This window comes from Rhinolophus hipposideros, assembly GCF_964194185.1.
Source record: "Rhinolophus hipposideros genome assembly, chromosome: 18".
In the NCBI taxonomy this organism is placed as follows: Eukaryota; Metazoa; Chordata; class Mammalia; order Chiroptera; family Rhinolophidae; genus Rhinolophus; species Rhinolophus hipposideros.
The window spans coordinates 15,595,448-15,611,687 of record NC_138064.1 but is presented as its reverse complement, the minus strand read 5'-3'; the positions used below and the strand labels follow the sequence as shown (position 1 = coordinate 15,611,687).

Below are 16,240 nucleotides of genomic sequence, written 5' to 3'. Positions count from 1 at the left end.
GATGTCTTTTCGGGTCATCCATTGACTTTGCCATCCCTACCATGACTCCTTATAGTCTGAAGTTGAAGGTAAATTTTTAAATTTCCTACAATAGAAAGAAAAGGGTATGGGTTTTGTTTTCTGCCTAATTCACAATTTAATTCTTATTATATACATCATTCATGAGGCCATTTTGACCACAACTGTAAAAATCTCTATTTGACATAACTTTTTTAGGTAGAATAGATTCAGGCATTGTTCTGTGTCCCATCTCTTTAATATTTTGTGCCATTGGAAATATTTTGTACCCTTTTAATTTAGAACTTCTCAAAATCCTCTGCAGTGTAAATCAAAAGTAAATAGCTTGTTTAAAGCATGGGTCCCAAGCAACCAGAAGCCTCAGGAAAATAAAAACACAAAATTGGGAACTTGCTGTGCAATTTTGTTTTCCAGCCCAAAGGATGCTTTACTGCAATATCTACATATTTTATGAAATATTTAACCAAGTTATCAAAGTTTTAAGAAAAGAGAAAAGAAGAATACAAACATATTTCAAGTAATATTTAAAATGACAATATTTTTTTTTTTTTTGAGAGCCCACTGGCCCATGTGGGAACCGAACCGGCAGCCCTCGGAGTTAGGAGCATAGAGCTCTAACTGCCTGCGCCACCAGGCCGGCCCTTAAAATGACAATATTTAAAGTGACAAGCGTATGATACTAATTTGAATAACAAGTTGACTACAATAAAGCATTAACATAGTTTAGGTTCCCAACAAGTATCAAATAGATTTGTTAAGTTATATCTGTGTTTAGGAAAACTCAAAATGGATAGAAAAAGAGGCTGATGCTCTCTCTCTCGCTCTCTATCTCTCTCTCTCTCTCTCTCTCTCTCTTTCTGTCTCTCTTCTCCTTACCCTCACTGTCTCACCTCTGCAGTTTTTCTTTTCATATTTGATTGTGAGGGAAGCAAGCCAGAAACCTAACGCTGTGCACTTGCCAGTTCTGAGAGATCTTTTTTAACACAATGGAGATAATGTTACTCAGAGCTTTTCAACAGCGTGGCCATGTGGCCGGCCAGGCCCTCTGTCTGAAAGGAACAAACGCTTCCTTCCCGGGTGGCTGGCTGTGAGCTGGAACAGTACATGATGTTCAAGATAAGAAAACGGAAGTTCCAAACACTGAACTGTGTGCTTGTAACCAAATGAGGTAAAATAAGAAATGGAAGGAACGTGCGAAGCTGCCTTATTTGCAGCACCGCGTTCAAGCCTGTACAGGGTTGGCATTGGACAGCATCTCCGGGAAGGCCCTGTCCCACTCCTTAATGCTGCATAGATATAAATAGGAGATGAAGCAGCTTTGTTACCTTTTAGGGATGTTGTAAATACCAAAGAGATCGTTATTAAGTGATTCTTAATGCCCTTGAGTGTGCTTTGGGAGATAAATTGAATTTATAACTTCCCGTCCAGCAGCTGAAGGTTGTGTCCCCCTATTTCTAAAACCAGTGATCATTGCTTGATCCTGTAGATCCCTCCAACCTTTTAAACGGCACGGCTCTCGGAACAGGGTGGATGCTGGCTGTCATCTGAACCGTGTCTACTGGCCTCCAGACTTTGACTCAGGAGGACCCACCCATATGGACCACATGTTCAGCTTCTGTCCAGAACAAGCACTGGTCCCCACAGCCTTCTTCTGAACCTCCAGTTCCTCATCCATAAAATGGGGAAGATAGCAATATTAGGTCCTGCCTCATGGGGTCATTTCTGCGCAGTATCTCCTTGTGTGCCTATCCTGCTGCAACCTGGAGGCGAGCAGAAAACTGACATACCTACCTGGCCATAGGTAGCTCCTGTACCCTCAGCAAGTCACTCGACTCTCTGGCTCTCCATTTCCTCATCTGTACAATGGGAAGAATGAGACCTACCTCATAGTGAGTACAATGGCATAGAACCCAACGAATTATTACTGACTCAGCTCCTCTCGTTTTGACCCAAATTGTTCATCTCTCTCTTGTTTGTGGAAATCTGACAGGAGCCACGGATGTCCCTGGCTTTATCCTTGCCTCTCCTCCATGGACATGATTTAAATTCCTCCTTTTGTAGGTCAAAGGGCTCCCACCACCTGTCTGGCTGAAGCTCACACAGCCTTGAGCATCCCCCACCAGAGGAAGGTAGGTGGAGGTGAGGAGGTGAGGACTGGCCCATCCAGGGTCCTGTATTCCATCTCTACTTTCTACTCTGTCCCTTCCGTCAGGAAACCATTGCTAAGTGAACAAAAGTGGGCTTTTTCTCCATCCCTAGACTCTCCTCCTTGACTCATTCCTTATGTCGTCTTTTGGGGTGGTGCCCTCAGATTGGTTTTTCAGATACTCCTTTCAGTAAAACCGTTTTTGAGCACATACACCCACCTATGTTTATCTACTTATAAATTATGTACACAGAGTACTCTGACAATATGTCTTGTGCATTCTGAAAACATGCGCACACTACACAGAAGTTATAAAACGATGAGATAAAAAAGGAAGCAGGAAAAGGAATTCAATCATTTTCTTCATGCACCCCAACAGATCATCCTGGGCTCCCCGTGCTGTGGCCCTGTGGGAAGAGTACTGTCCTGTGGGATCCTGGACATTCCACATGTGAGACAGATTTGCACACAACTATAACCCAAGGGCAGGTCCATTGGCCAGAAAGAGCCTCCATTCTCCACACAGTTGTATCACCGAAGTGAGAGCCCACAAGCTGTGACCTTTGCAGTCAGAGCCCCAAGCTCAGATGGGCCCCCTGTTTGGTTAAATCTCAGCTGTCACCATCTTGAAGTTCGTAATAATTTTATCCTTGAACTTGTGAGGTCCTATGGAACAATGGAGCATGTGTGAGATCAGAGGAGACGTGCACAGTTTGCGTGTCCCCTGTTCCTTGCTGCCCCATTCACACGAAGCGTTGGTGAAGTCTCGTGAGCACAGCATTCTGGGGAACAGCCCCCCCTATGTGTGGGAGTTCAGTGAGGCTCAAAATGCGTACAAAGTAAGCATGTTAAGAAAGCTATCCACTTTCTTAACATGTTTCAAGAAATGAAATAAAAGTAACTGAGTTAGTTTTGTGACGTGTTTTCCAGTGTTCTGGTAAGAATTAAACACATATGCACATACGAGCTACGAAGAACAAGTTGTATAATTTCAGCAATTCTGCACATGAGTGAAATGCTCTTATATTGTCATTTAAAATTGGCATTGCACAATACAAAGGTGAACAGTAAAATCACGCTAACAATTAAACTTTTTATTTTTTCTATACTTAAAATGACATCAGATAACAAATAAAAAAATCCTGAGAAGTTGAGCAACTGTGAAAAAAGGAAGACATTTTATATTTTGGTACGTTTAATTTAATATGTTAATATTAATTTAATTTAATAGGCGCTTTTTTTTTTTGCTTGCTTTTTAAACAAGGGGTCTCACATTTTTCTTTTACTCTGTAACCATCTCTACTCCAGGTCCTTTGACCCATCTCCAAATGATCAACCTATTTCTGATAAGAGTGAGTGCACCCTTGTCTCTCTAGAAGAAAGAGAGAAGATTCCTCCCCAACTCTGCCCTGAGAAAAGGTCTGCCCTTCCTAGACCACAGTTAAGAACATTAAGTTGATTTCATATTTTATTCATTCAGCAAGTATTTGTATATTTAGATAGTTAAGATTTAAATAATAAAATGTTAAATATTTGCCCAAGAGACTAGGTACCTCTTCTATCCTGTTTCTGACACTGCAGAAAATTCCTCCTGAAATGGAAAGATCTCAGTTGAAAAGAATACTGCTATTGAAACTCGAGGACTCAGAAATACTCACCCGTATTCCGAAGCTAATGATTTCCAGAGATGGCCGCAGCAAAGAAATCACAGGGACATGGGTCATTGTGTCAAGGATCATGTCAAGAAGGGAAGGTCACCAGTTCCAAATATTTCAGAGGTGAAAAGGTCATTCTTATAAATACCGTATCCTCCACATTCAGCACACCATGGTACGTTCTTTGTCATAATTTGGTAGGCCACCAGCTGTCACCAAGGGAGCCTCTATCCAAATGAAATTCCTTAGTCTTCACCAGCCAGATGTCACTCTTATATCTTGGTTGACACCTTCCAGGAGTGGACACGGGTCAGGTTTTTCTCTCGAATTGACTAAGTCAGTTGTTTACAAAGTGTAGTCCAGGGGCCCTGGGGGTTCCTGAGACCCCTCCAGTGGGTTCATCCAGTTAAAACTATTTTCATAATGACACCAAAATGTTATTTGTCTTTTTCATTCTCATTCTCTCATGAAGTTTACAGTGTAGTTCTCTAGAGACTCTGTGACGTAAAGATTTCATTGCTCTGATGGCTAATAAATGGAATGGGTATTCTTGTATTTTAAACATTTCTCCATTTGAATTTCTAATATGCTTAATATTAACAGGTGTAACCCAGATAAACATAAGCTCTCTGGAGTCATCAACAATTTTCAAGAACGTAAAGGGGTCCTAAGACCAGAAAGTTTGAGAAGCGCTGGACTAAGTGGAGTAGGTATACAATCACCCTTTCCATTTCTTCAAAGATGGGTCTACCCTCTCCTTTCCAAGATAATTCTTTCTCACATTGCCAGCAGTTACTAGTCAGTGATCCTTATAATTCACTAAGTTTGCCAAGACGATGACCAATGGGAGATAACTCTAAGTCAGCGTTGGTCACTTTGGCAAACAAAGTGTACAAAGGTACAATATATATTCATAAGGCTTTGCAAAGTGACTTATCTGCCATAAGTCACAAACCATGTTTTGTATTAGCAATAGGATTTTAAATGTTTTTGCATAAAGTGTCCAGTATATATTAATTGTTAAAGTACATTTAAAAAATATTACCTTGTTTCCCCAAACCAAAAAAAAAAAAAAAAATCAGTCAACTAAATTGCATCTGACTGAGTATATCCTGAAAAAGAAAATCTCTACTACTTCCTAAAGAATGTCTTCAACACACACACACACACACACGAAACCCTTCATGAACACATATGGTATTTAATACATACCTGTTATAGAACAGCCAGTGTTTTTACCTTTTCATGAACTGTGAGTCATTCTTCTGCCCCAGAGAGGGCTTTCTGAGCTTCATAAATATTGATCATACTCCCTAAATTCTAGCAGGCAGTTTCCTTAAATATGAATGATACTTTTCAACTTCACTATTTTCTGTATTCAGTCACACGGGTGACTACATGAAAGAGAAAGATATTCCATATAGACGAATCCTCCTGGAAACTGAAGCTTAGCCATTTCAACTCCCAAGACATTCATTCATTCATTATTCATTCATTCATTCATAAACATTCGTGAACCATGAGCCAGGAATTGTGCTGGGCCTTGAGAACACAGTGACAAATAAAGCAAAGCGTGCCCTCAAACTAGCTCACATTCTACTGGATATTCAATAGAATTTGACCTAAAATTTATCCCAATGGTCTTAAAAGTGGTATGTGCAAATACTAGAATTTCTAATTTGACTTTTATGTTACTTTTGTGTATGCTTTCTGATGTAAAAAATATATTAGTTTAGTAGCAATAACATAAATTACAAATAAATAAAAATACACATTTATGAGTATTTAGAGTGAATACTTCCAAAATTCTTACTGGTGGGTGTTCACTTTAAAAAAAAAAAAAAGATCGGGGGCACTGATTGAACACACTCTGCTAGGCCTCCCTTTTTAAAGAAAGGAGTCAGTCTGTCATCCTCATGAACACTGCCTTGGCCATAGGCAGGTGCTGGGTCTTCGTCATAAAATTAGTATGTGCTCTTAGCAGGTCAGGCTGTAAGGAAATTTAGAGACGATATGCAAAACCTTTCTTTTACAGAAGCATCAGGGCCCAGAGCAATAAGTGGCTTGACCAAATCATTTCCCAATTTGGTGAAGGAGTTAGCTTTGTTTTTGAAAGTGTGGTTCTGAGTCACCATCACAGTGGGAGGGGCCTCTTGCAAATGCAGAATCCTGGACTGAAGATTGGGGTGTTTTTGATTAGAATTTCCAGGAGTGGGGCCCCAGCTTGGTATTTCGACAAGCTCCCCAGGTGATTTCCAGAAGGAGCTGGGAGACAGAGACTCGGCCAAGGTCTCTGTGCTCTGGGTGTGGTTCTCTCTCCCTCCTGCACATTGTCTTGGCTTTCGGAGCAGGAGCTATGGGGTTTCGGTAACAGATGTGCTGTGCTGTTTGACCCACTATAAATGATTGTGGATGGCTGATTTTGCTAATTCTGGGACTGCTTTTTCAGGAGCTCGCTTGTATCTCTTCCTTTGATGTCGGGCTGTTTGCCATCATTTCTTACTGCCTTCAGTGTGGTCACTACTAATCTCTCGTCCCTCCTTCCTTGTTCCCCTCTAATTTTCTGCTTTTAATTTGTTGTGGGCAGGGAGACTACATAAATAGGTTTGTGTGTTAATTATGAGTCAATTAGACCTAGTTAAAACGCATTGCTTTGTGACTGGTGTTTCCGCTGCTTGGAGCCTGTTTTGCTTCCTTCCTGCTTCTCAACCCAGTTCCAGAAGGTGGAGGTTGAGGGACGCCTGACCTCTGGATAAGTGGGGCACCAGGATATTTACTTTCTTGTCACATTTCACTGCTGTCAAAACTCAGAGAGTCTGGTCGCCCCCGAGGAGCCAGTGTGCTTAATGATTCAGGACACCTGGGTCTGACCCGATCCCCCTACATTTCTCCAGGCTCAAAGTGATTTACAGGAAGAGGGGCTGGGATCAGGAGGCAGGAGGAAGGGCACGCTCTCCAGGGTGAACCAGGAAGTAGGAATGCGCTCCTCTGAGCAACACACCAATTTCCAGCTCAAGGAGGTTTGTCTAGTTCTGTCCCCCGCTAATAGCTGCTGGGGAATCTCAGCCGTGACACCCACAAGGGGAAATCTAACTGGGGGACATGGGGGTGAGGGGAGCTAAGCAATGCGCATGGGAGGGAAAGAGGGCTATCTCTAGCCTAGAAGACATAATAAATATATTTAACGCTAAAGTTCAGGCCATGCAAAACTACTGCTGTCTTTTCTAAAACCTTCAGTGTATAACAGTATCTTCAGAGCCTGAGCTTTATTTATTTGTCTGTGATGCCATTGTGAAATGGTGTAAAGACGATTGAAGATCATAGAACTTTCATCCTCGTCTCGGGAAATGAAAATTAATTGCCCCAGGAACCGTAACCCTTCCTTTATTATGCATAAGTATACAATCTTTTGAACAGAGATAACTCTCCTGTTTTTCCAAAGTTATAAAATGACAAAAATAAAAATAAAATGAACACCCAAAGTCAATGTTATTCCTTCATGAGGCTCTGTGTTTCTTGTGAGCTAATTTCTTGTTTTTCCCACAAAAGGTAATATCTTTAGTTAATAGCCCAGGTCGGGACACGCATCACTGAAGCTGTGTGTTTATTTACAAAGAAAATAAAAAATGAGATTCTGAAAAGAGGCAAAAAGCAAAAGGTATGTGTATGCAGGAAGAGAACACACGGGTCTATTTCAATGCTTAATTACAAATCTGCTCCAACTAATTTCCTTATTGTGCCCACAGCTGCTGTTCTTTTGTCACCAGTTTATTTTTCTTTGAAAATCTGAAAGGCATCAAGACTGGCCCTGAAAGTCATCAGGAGCAGAACTGGTGTCCCAGATGCCTCATTACTGGGCTTGTTTGCAGGTCTATTTTGTTGTTTATGTCTTGCATTCAAATCACTTGTTTTGGTCAAACCTTCTTTTGCTTTGAAAATGATTTTAGAACCCCGGACTGCTTTTATCACTCAACTGTTTGCCCCGCTCAGTAACAGGAACAACATGGTTTAATCCACATCACAATTTCCCCATAATCTCTGGGCAGGCCTTGTTTCATAAATATCAAAAAGTGTTACAGCTCCAGAGACTCTTTCACAATAACCCAGGGGTCTGAATGCCTTTGTTGGAAAGCAAAAAATATTGCTTATATGAAATCATAGTGATTTGGGAAGATTTTCATCTGTATGTCTAAATGTCAGATGGGATGGTTCAGAATGGGCAAAGACTCTCCTTTAAAGGCCAAGAAGATGTTGCTAAATCTAGTCAAGGCACTTGGGGAGCGGGGGTGCTACGGATGTTACTAAAATGCGTTCTGCTGTAAGCAGCATGGTAGAAAGCTGAGGAGTCAGAGAGACATAACTTCAAATCCTGACTTGGGCAAGTTATCTGAACCTCTTGTGCCTCAGTGCTCCGAAATGTAAAAGAGAAATGAGTAGTATGTAACTTCTAGAGTTGTAATGAGAATTAGATTAGGTAATGCTTGGAAAGCCCTAGACAAGGAGGCCAGGCATGTGGTCAACTCAATAAACAAGAACAACTATTATTACTATTATTTGTTTCTTGGAAAAAAAAGAGCTAGTTGTTTGGCCAAATATTTCTGTTTCATTTTTGGTTAATCTCAGTATTGTGGGAAACAATTTAAGCTGCTATCAAGTGGAAATTGTTATATTAACTGCCATATAACGATAAGGTAAGCCATAATTTATGATCTGAGCCAGGGCCTGTGGAGAGTGAAAATGTGCACTGTTAATAATTCTACCTGGACAATAGGCATCAATCAGGACCATCCCAGCAAACCACAACCTATTGACCCTTTGCCATAGGAACCTCAAACCAAAAAGATTGTTAGAATTAGAAATAACCTTTAGTATTTTCTAGTTCAACACGCCAGTTTATAGGTGAGGAAAACAAAGATCAGAGCAGTGATGTAACTTCCCCCACGGTCATACAGCTAATAACAGAAAATCGGAGTCTGGAATGCCAGTCCTTGAATTTGAACTCCAGTCAGGGACTGTTCCACAATATGCTTCTGTTTTTGAATAGCTTAGCAAGGCTGGCCACTGTTCTTCCTATTTCTTTTACTGAAAGAGTCCCGCCATCCTTTTTTTCCTCCATCTTACACTGGAATGGATGACAGCCTATACAAAACAATCCTCTGAAAGAAGGCTTGTCATTTTTTTTTAACCTAAATCCCTCATGCTGTTGTCTCAGGCCATTTTCTCTTTCTATGTATTCAGTCATGGGTTAAGATAGAGAGAGAACAAACAGCTCTTTCCTTCCTTCTGTCCATGAAGGCAGTTCTTTTAGGTATCTCTTGATTATTCTTTGTTCCATTTCCCTTTGGGATCAGTGACTTACAATTAGTTCTCAACCAGGATACCCGCTTTAAATCATTTTTCCAGGACACATCTTACCAGACACATGTGTTTCTAAACCCCCCTACCCCCCGGAAATGGGACATGTGAATATGCATCTAATCGCTGTTAATTATACAATCTGTGTAATGTTTGCGTAATATTATAGATTTCAGCAGCTTTCATTCATTTCAGGTGATTTTGTTACATCAGTATAGGCAAGACAAAGATTCCATACACAGGATTTGACTTTAAAGAGACAAGGGAGCCCGATGATCAGAAATCACCTGTGTCAGGCCCTCCTAAGGAACATCACCCAGCCTCTCTCTTTAATGAAGACCACATTTTATAACAATGCTCCCATGCAAATGCAAATTTATGCAGATTGGTTTATTTAGACAAGCTCTCTGGGACATCAGTCTCCAGGTTCACCCTCCTCTCCTTTTTACCTTGAAAGAGATAATGTGGTTATTCCAGTCATATCTCTCCAGGCTTTATGACCTGGCATGCCCATAAAGATGACAAGAGGTGCATTTCACAGGCAGCAGCCTTGCCCTCCTCCCCTGGATGTTTTGTGTTGAGCTAGAAGAGGCACAAAGCTAACTCCACAGGATTGGTCATACTTTTTCCTTCTGGATCTGGGGCTCAGAGATGAGCAGACACCAACCGGGACAGTCACACACAGCCCAGATCCTGCCAAGCACCTGCTGGGGGAATAGCCATCAAACACTCTTCAACTCCTTTATTAGCTAGCCTACCACACTGCTTCTACACACTGTGTTAGGCACGTAGGTTTATCCCGAAGGGTAGAATACAGGAGAGTCTTTCTACATCTTTGATTAAAAGATGTTCCATTTTGGGAACAAAGGACTAAGACATGCAGATGGCATACTGTGTATTTTCTCAGAACCTACTCAGAAATAAACGAGAACTCAAAAGTATGCATGCCAAGAAGATACCAGCCTAATGATTCATGTAAGGAGGCAATATGAGTCATGGTGAAGAGCACAGGCTGATGTCAGATAGATTTGAGTTCAAGCCCTGTCTGTACCACTGCATGACCTTGGGCAAGTTATTAAAAACCTCTCTCTGCCTCAGTTTCCCCACCTGTAAATTGGGAATGGTTACAGCATCTGCCTTGTGGGGTGGCTGTCAGGAGTAAATTCAGGAAGCATGAAAGTCCCTTAGCATAATGAATGGCACAATGAGAGAACCAAGGAAACTTTAGCAACGATTTCATTTTTCCTAAGGTGCAGTGGAAAAAAGGGAGCTAATAGATTTTGTTTTACCAAAACAGAACACAGGGCTCAGACAGCTGAGAAGTGCAGGCTACATGGTCTCCCCTTCACGGGGAACATGGGCAGACCCCCTTCCCAGCTCTGACTATGCCATGTGCACATGAGGAGGCAGGAAAAGGAACCTTTATAACCATGACTCCTGGTCGTTTGGGGACACAGGACAACAGGCAACTTCTCTATACAGAATGTACAAGTAGCAACCCGTCTACTTAGCACAGGAGACCTCCCTACAAGACCCCAAACCACACTTCCAGGCTCATCGTGGGTGTCTCCCATTTGTGATTCCCACTAAAAGCTGCATGCTTTCCCACCTTCAGTGGCTTTCTGTTCTCTTCGTTCTCTTTATCTGGAATACTCTCCCTTCCCATCTTTGTCTAATACTGAGCTGATTAAAATATCTTCTCCATGAAGACCTGTCTTAGCCTTTTTGTTTGGAGGTTAGTGTTATAAATAAATAATAATAAAAAGCACCTGTTTTGACAGCCCCTGCCCCCAACTAGAAGGAGTTCACCCTCCTTCCATCCCTCCTGGATAGTGCCCTCTTTGGGAAATGCCAGAAGACAGGGTCAAGGTGCCTTGTAGATTGGCTATGCGTCTCCGTGTCCTGTTCTCTTTGGAAGACCGTAACGTCCAAGAAGGCGGGGAAACTTACAGATGGTGTGAGAGGGATGAGGACAATGATTTGGGGACCTGGGCCCCAGAGGAGAAAGAGACACATGATGCTGCGGATGGATGACTCCACACGGCCAGACAGGGCTGAGGACAGTGAAAGGGCGGCACCTACTCTAAATGCCCGGATTACCAAGATTCTTGCCTGTGGGTTCATTAGGGACTGCAGCCTCTAGAAACAAGGGGGAGCAGGGAGACCCTCGCTGGAGCACCAGGTGTCCTGCCCTGGTGACATCAGTAAGCATCAGCTCATGCACCAAACATTGACCATGATTCTCAGCCACAGAGAAACTGCAGGCCTCCATGTTTATGAAAACCCCGGGCCCCAGTGCATCTGGTTTTCAACCACTGAGCTGAAATCAGAGACGCCCCTGCCATGCTCACATGGCTGTGTACTCTATCCACCAGCGAGGAGCCTGTGTGGGCTCAGGTTTCATGGCTGGGCACTGAGGGCCCCCAGGTAAATTCCAACCGGTCCATTTGATGTGACATCTTCCAGCTTGACCAAGAGTCACTGACCTTGAGAGCAGACGTTTAACCTCCATTATTTCGTTTATATTGGTAATATTTACATTGGGAACTTGATTAAAGCTGACCTCTTGGTGAAAACAGAATCCAATACGTATTTGAAACCCTCCTGCCTTCTCCACGCAGTGTCAGGTGTCATCTGTTTCACTTCTCCCCTAATTGGCAGACTGGCCTCCACTCTGCCTGCATCCACCTCTCACTGAATCTGTGCAAGGCCTTCCATTTGGTTCCGGACCTTCGTCCCCTACCAGCGTGTTTGCAAGTGAGCCAGGCGAGGAGCTGCTGCTCGGTTGGGTTTGAGGAGAGTTGGAGTTAGTGTGTTATAAATAGGTCCTATTCATCACCTAGGTGCAGAAAAGACACTGAATGGCCCCTGTGCTTTCTGCTGTAAGGAAAATTCCACACTGTGCAGCAATTCAGACATCCCAGCTCCCACCTTCATAAGGACAACTGAGCTCCTAGGGAAGGAATGTGGTGGCCACTGGTTCACGATAACACTCCTCTTCCTACACGGAAATTTTACCTGTAGATCAACATGTCTGTAAAATGGAAGGGAAGGCTACTGTTTATTGACACGTCCAGGAATCCCCCCTTTCCTCAACTGGCTCAGTTCAGCAAGGATTCATCGGTCATCCTGTTCGAGGACTGAGCACACATTCTTCAGCAAACTGCCCCAGGGCAGGGCACCTCAAGGGCTGTTCATATGGCTCTGCTTTAGACTCAGTGTGGAACCAAGACACTTGCGGGTGGGCTGCAGGCCCTGGAAAACCACTCCTACACACCAGGAAAGGGCTATCAAATTATTGGGAAGAGTGTGATAAATTTTTTAAAAATGTTTTTTTCAAGATTATGGGTTGTTGTGTTTTGTTTTCTTTCCCCTATTTCTAGCCAAAGAATCTCCTTCCCCTTATCTAAACAATCAGAGGATTTTGTTCTCTCAAATCCCAACCTCCTCTGTCAGTGAAGGTTATTTTGGTTTGGTTAAACAAAGTACTTGTTTATAATAGATATAATAGATGACAGAGTCATTTTGAAATTACACAGTTGGTTTAATAAAACCAGTTAAATCCTTATTTTAAAAATGTCACTGTTGGTCAAATGTATTAATGCATATGGTTTAGTTTTCTCCTTTTTTTTCTTCTTGCCCCAGAACAACTTGTACATTTTCATTTCACAGAGTAGAGGATTAAGGGAGCAAGATAAACTTTCTCCTGGCTTCTCTTCTAGGCAATCTACACTTTCATTAACTGATGCAAGCTTTATTTATCCCCTTTCTATGTCTCATCTTCCCCATCTTGTCTTTCTCTTCCCCACAGCATTCAATTACAGAATTCCTAAAATTCTGGGTAATGTAAGAGATCAATATTATATCATGTAGAGCATGTTTTAGAAGGAAAACTTAATGCAGAAATTACACACTACATAAACAGAATGCCCACAACTGGCAGACCTAATTATTTTTTCTCCTGTTGATATTACAAACTATAATAATGAAGTCAAAAATGTGCCCCAAAACATAATATTTCAGCTGCGTGTAATCGTCATAGCAGCAAAGAACATAATTGCATTGCCTCCTCTGAAATCCCTCACTCAAAGCTAGACCTTTCACAAGATTTCTATTAGAGACTTACTTGGTTGTTTCTAGAGATAATGCATTGACTGAAGTTTTGAAGTCAGGACTTGCCAGCCTACCCAAGTTAGCTGTACCTGGTCAAGTGGGTCATCTCAGAACTGTGCCTGGATTTTGCCTGGAGCTTGGAGATGCCATCTCTAATCTACAACTCTGCCATGAATTTGTTTTTTGTCATAAATGAAGCATGGGGCTGTGCTTTAATTTTCCTCACTGCCCTCTGTCAAGTAATAACCATAAATATTGTCCTGAATCATTAAGTCACAACCTGAAATGTGATCCTGCCCAGCTCCCAATCAGACGGCCATCTGGAAGATGAAAGAAGTCTATTTGGGTTTCGGAATGATCCAGACTCTAATTTGTAGTAACAGTCTTAACAGGCTGTTTCAGAGACATTAACCAGCAACTTGTCTCAGTTTCTCAAGGAAGGTCCATTATCCACAGTTGGAGGTATTTGCTTCAAGCAGAACCATGAACTGTAACTGTTGGAAAACTACCAGGCTCTCTAGCTTTCAATCAAATGCTACATTCTTCCATGGACACTAGATTTCTACCCCACGGCCAGAATATATGCATAGAGCAACTGCATACATAATATACCTCTAAATATTCTCTTTGTCATAAGGAAAGCAAACATTTCAAAAGAGGAAAACAAATTGCAGCTTCTACAAGCAAACAACAAGGCAACATGATAGATATATAATTTTTCCTATCACCCTGAGGTTACTTTTGCAGAGAAAAATAAATCATACTCTTATTTTGCTGTAGAAATAATCCTGTAAACACAAAGAGAAAGTCATTATCTAAAGTCTGGAAACATATGCTTAAACAGGAATATACCACCGATCAAAGGGACCATTGGCCAAGCAATTGTGTTACTCCTCGGTCATCAGAGATGCAAGTCATATCAATAGGGGATGACTTTCCATTTCCATTGGACTTTGGATGGAAATACCAAGCAGTGCAAATAACAGAGGAAGATCATGTCTCTTCTCTGAGTCGTATGCAAAATTATTCTCTGTAATAGAATGCATTGACTTATTTATAAATAAATTTTTAAGTTTAATTTTTGAGCATTACAAATATACTTTAAAAAAATTAAGGTATTTATTTATAAATGCATGAAGTAAATTGTATTTTATGCAACAAACGTGTCAATGGTGACTCTGAGCAGAGCTAAACCAGTGCCAGTGGCCACATGTTTGTTTATCTTTGCTGCTTTCAGGGAAGAACATTTCATACCAACTGTCAGAAACCCTTTTCCTTTGCCTCAAAATTTGGTTCAGCACCTCTCTTTTTCAATAATTAAAAATATGTATTAATTACTCACAAAAATAAATGGTATAAAAAATAGATAAAAAGAAATTTAGATGTATTTCATGGCCTTGTTTAATCCCGATTTGAATAACCAATTTTTTTTAAATCTATGATTTGAGACAATCATTGAAATGTGAACATCAGCGGAGTATTAGATACTATTAAGGAATGATTATTAATCTTCTTAGATGTGACAGTATTGAGATAATTTTTAAGTCCTTATCTTTTAGAGGTACATACGTAAATATTTGTGAGTGAAGTAATATGTTGCCTGAGATTTGCTTTAAAATACTCCAGAGAAATCATAGGTGGAGGTAAATGAAACAAGATTCACAAAATATTAATAGTTATTGGAGAGGAATGATGGGCACGTGTGGTTCATTACCCCCTCTTTATTTCTACTCTTATATATGCTTGAAATATTTTGTAATATAATATTTTTAAATGTTTGAATTCATAGCTTAGAGCAGAGGTTCTAAACCAAGGATGATTTGCTCTCCACTCCCCCTGGATTCATCTGGTAAAGTCTGGAGACATTTTGGTTGTCACAGTTGGGATTAGAGGTACCGGCATGTAATGGGCAGAAGTCAGGGATGTTGCTAAACATTCTGCAATGAATAGGAAAGCCCCCACAACGGAGAATTACCAGCTGAGACTGAGAAACCCTGGCCTAGACAATGTCCTGTTAGGATAGAGTTGACAAGTAGATAAAATACTCATACATGTAAATGCACGGTGGAAAGTTCCCGAACTTAATTGTCTGGCCTCGTATAGTCCTTGCCTTCATAGAGCTTACAGTTTTCTAAAGAGAACAGGACAAGAAAACAAATAGCCATCCCACAAGACACTGTGTCCCTGTCTTTTGGCACTTCTCATAGTGGGTGTTCTCTGAGATGATAGGAGGATGAACTCCTTCTAGCTGGTGAGGGGTCAAAAGAGGTGTTTTTTATTATTACTTACTTATAATACTAACCTCCAAACAAAGAGGCTAAGAAAGGTCTTCACTGGGAAAATATTTTAATGGATTGGGTATTTGAAAAAGATCAGAAGGGGGATGGTGTTCAGATAAAGAGAATAAAGAGAACAGAATACCAAGGCGTGGAGGTAGGAAAGCATGCAGCTTTCAGTGGGAACCACGAATGGGAAAAACCCACGACGAGCCTAGAAGTGTGGCTTGGGGTCTCGTAGGGATGTCTCCTGTGCTAAGCAGAGGGGTTGGTACTTGTGCATTCTGTATAGAGAAGTTGCCCTGTTCTCCTGTGTCTCCCAAGCCACCAGGAACCATGCTTATAAATGTTCCGCTTCCTGCCTCCTTATCTGGACATAGCATTGCCAGGGCTGGGAAGTGGGTCTGCACACGTCCCCTGAGGTCTCTATGCAGAGAAGAGACCAGAAGAAGCTGGCTAATTTCCACCAGGGCCCTTTCACACTAAACCAGTTAGAACCGAGCTGCCCGTATCCCTCACCTCTTCCTGGAAAAGTGTGCCTAAGTGCCCCCTTATTTTAGAAGCCATCTAGCCCTGGGACCGGTGTCTGCAGGAAGAGGTGTGCATAGGAGTCCCATGCGTGGGCGGCAGGAGTTCACATCCACCGAGGGCTGTGACGGGCCAGGCCCTGCACTAGG

General features: G+C 41.7%; 1 protein-coding gene across 2 annotated transcripts in view; it reads left to right on the top strand.

Moving 5' to 3' along the window:
* Positions 1-16,240, top strand: part of LOC308510606 (uncharacterized protein) — a 456,681-nt gene that overhangs the window by 368,052 nt on the left and 72,389 nt on the right. Inside the window, exons 7-9 of one of the 2 annotated variants that reach the window (XR_013995380.1) lie at positions 2,080-2,147; positions 3,289-3,353; positions 3,473-3,703. The exons of the other annotated variant lie outside the window; for it this stretch is intronic. The gene's annotated coding sequence lies outside the window, so the exon portion shown is untranslated. Of the gene's footprint in view, positions 1-2,079; positions 2,148-3,288; positions 3,354-3,472; positions 3,704-16,240 lie in introns of those variants that run through there. 2 annotated transcript variants of the gene reach the window in all.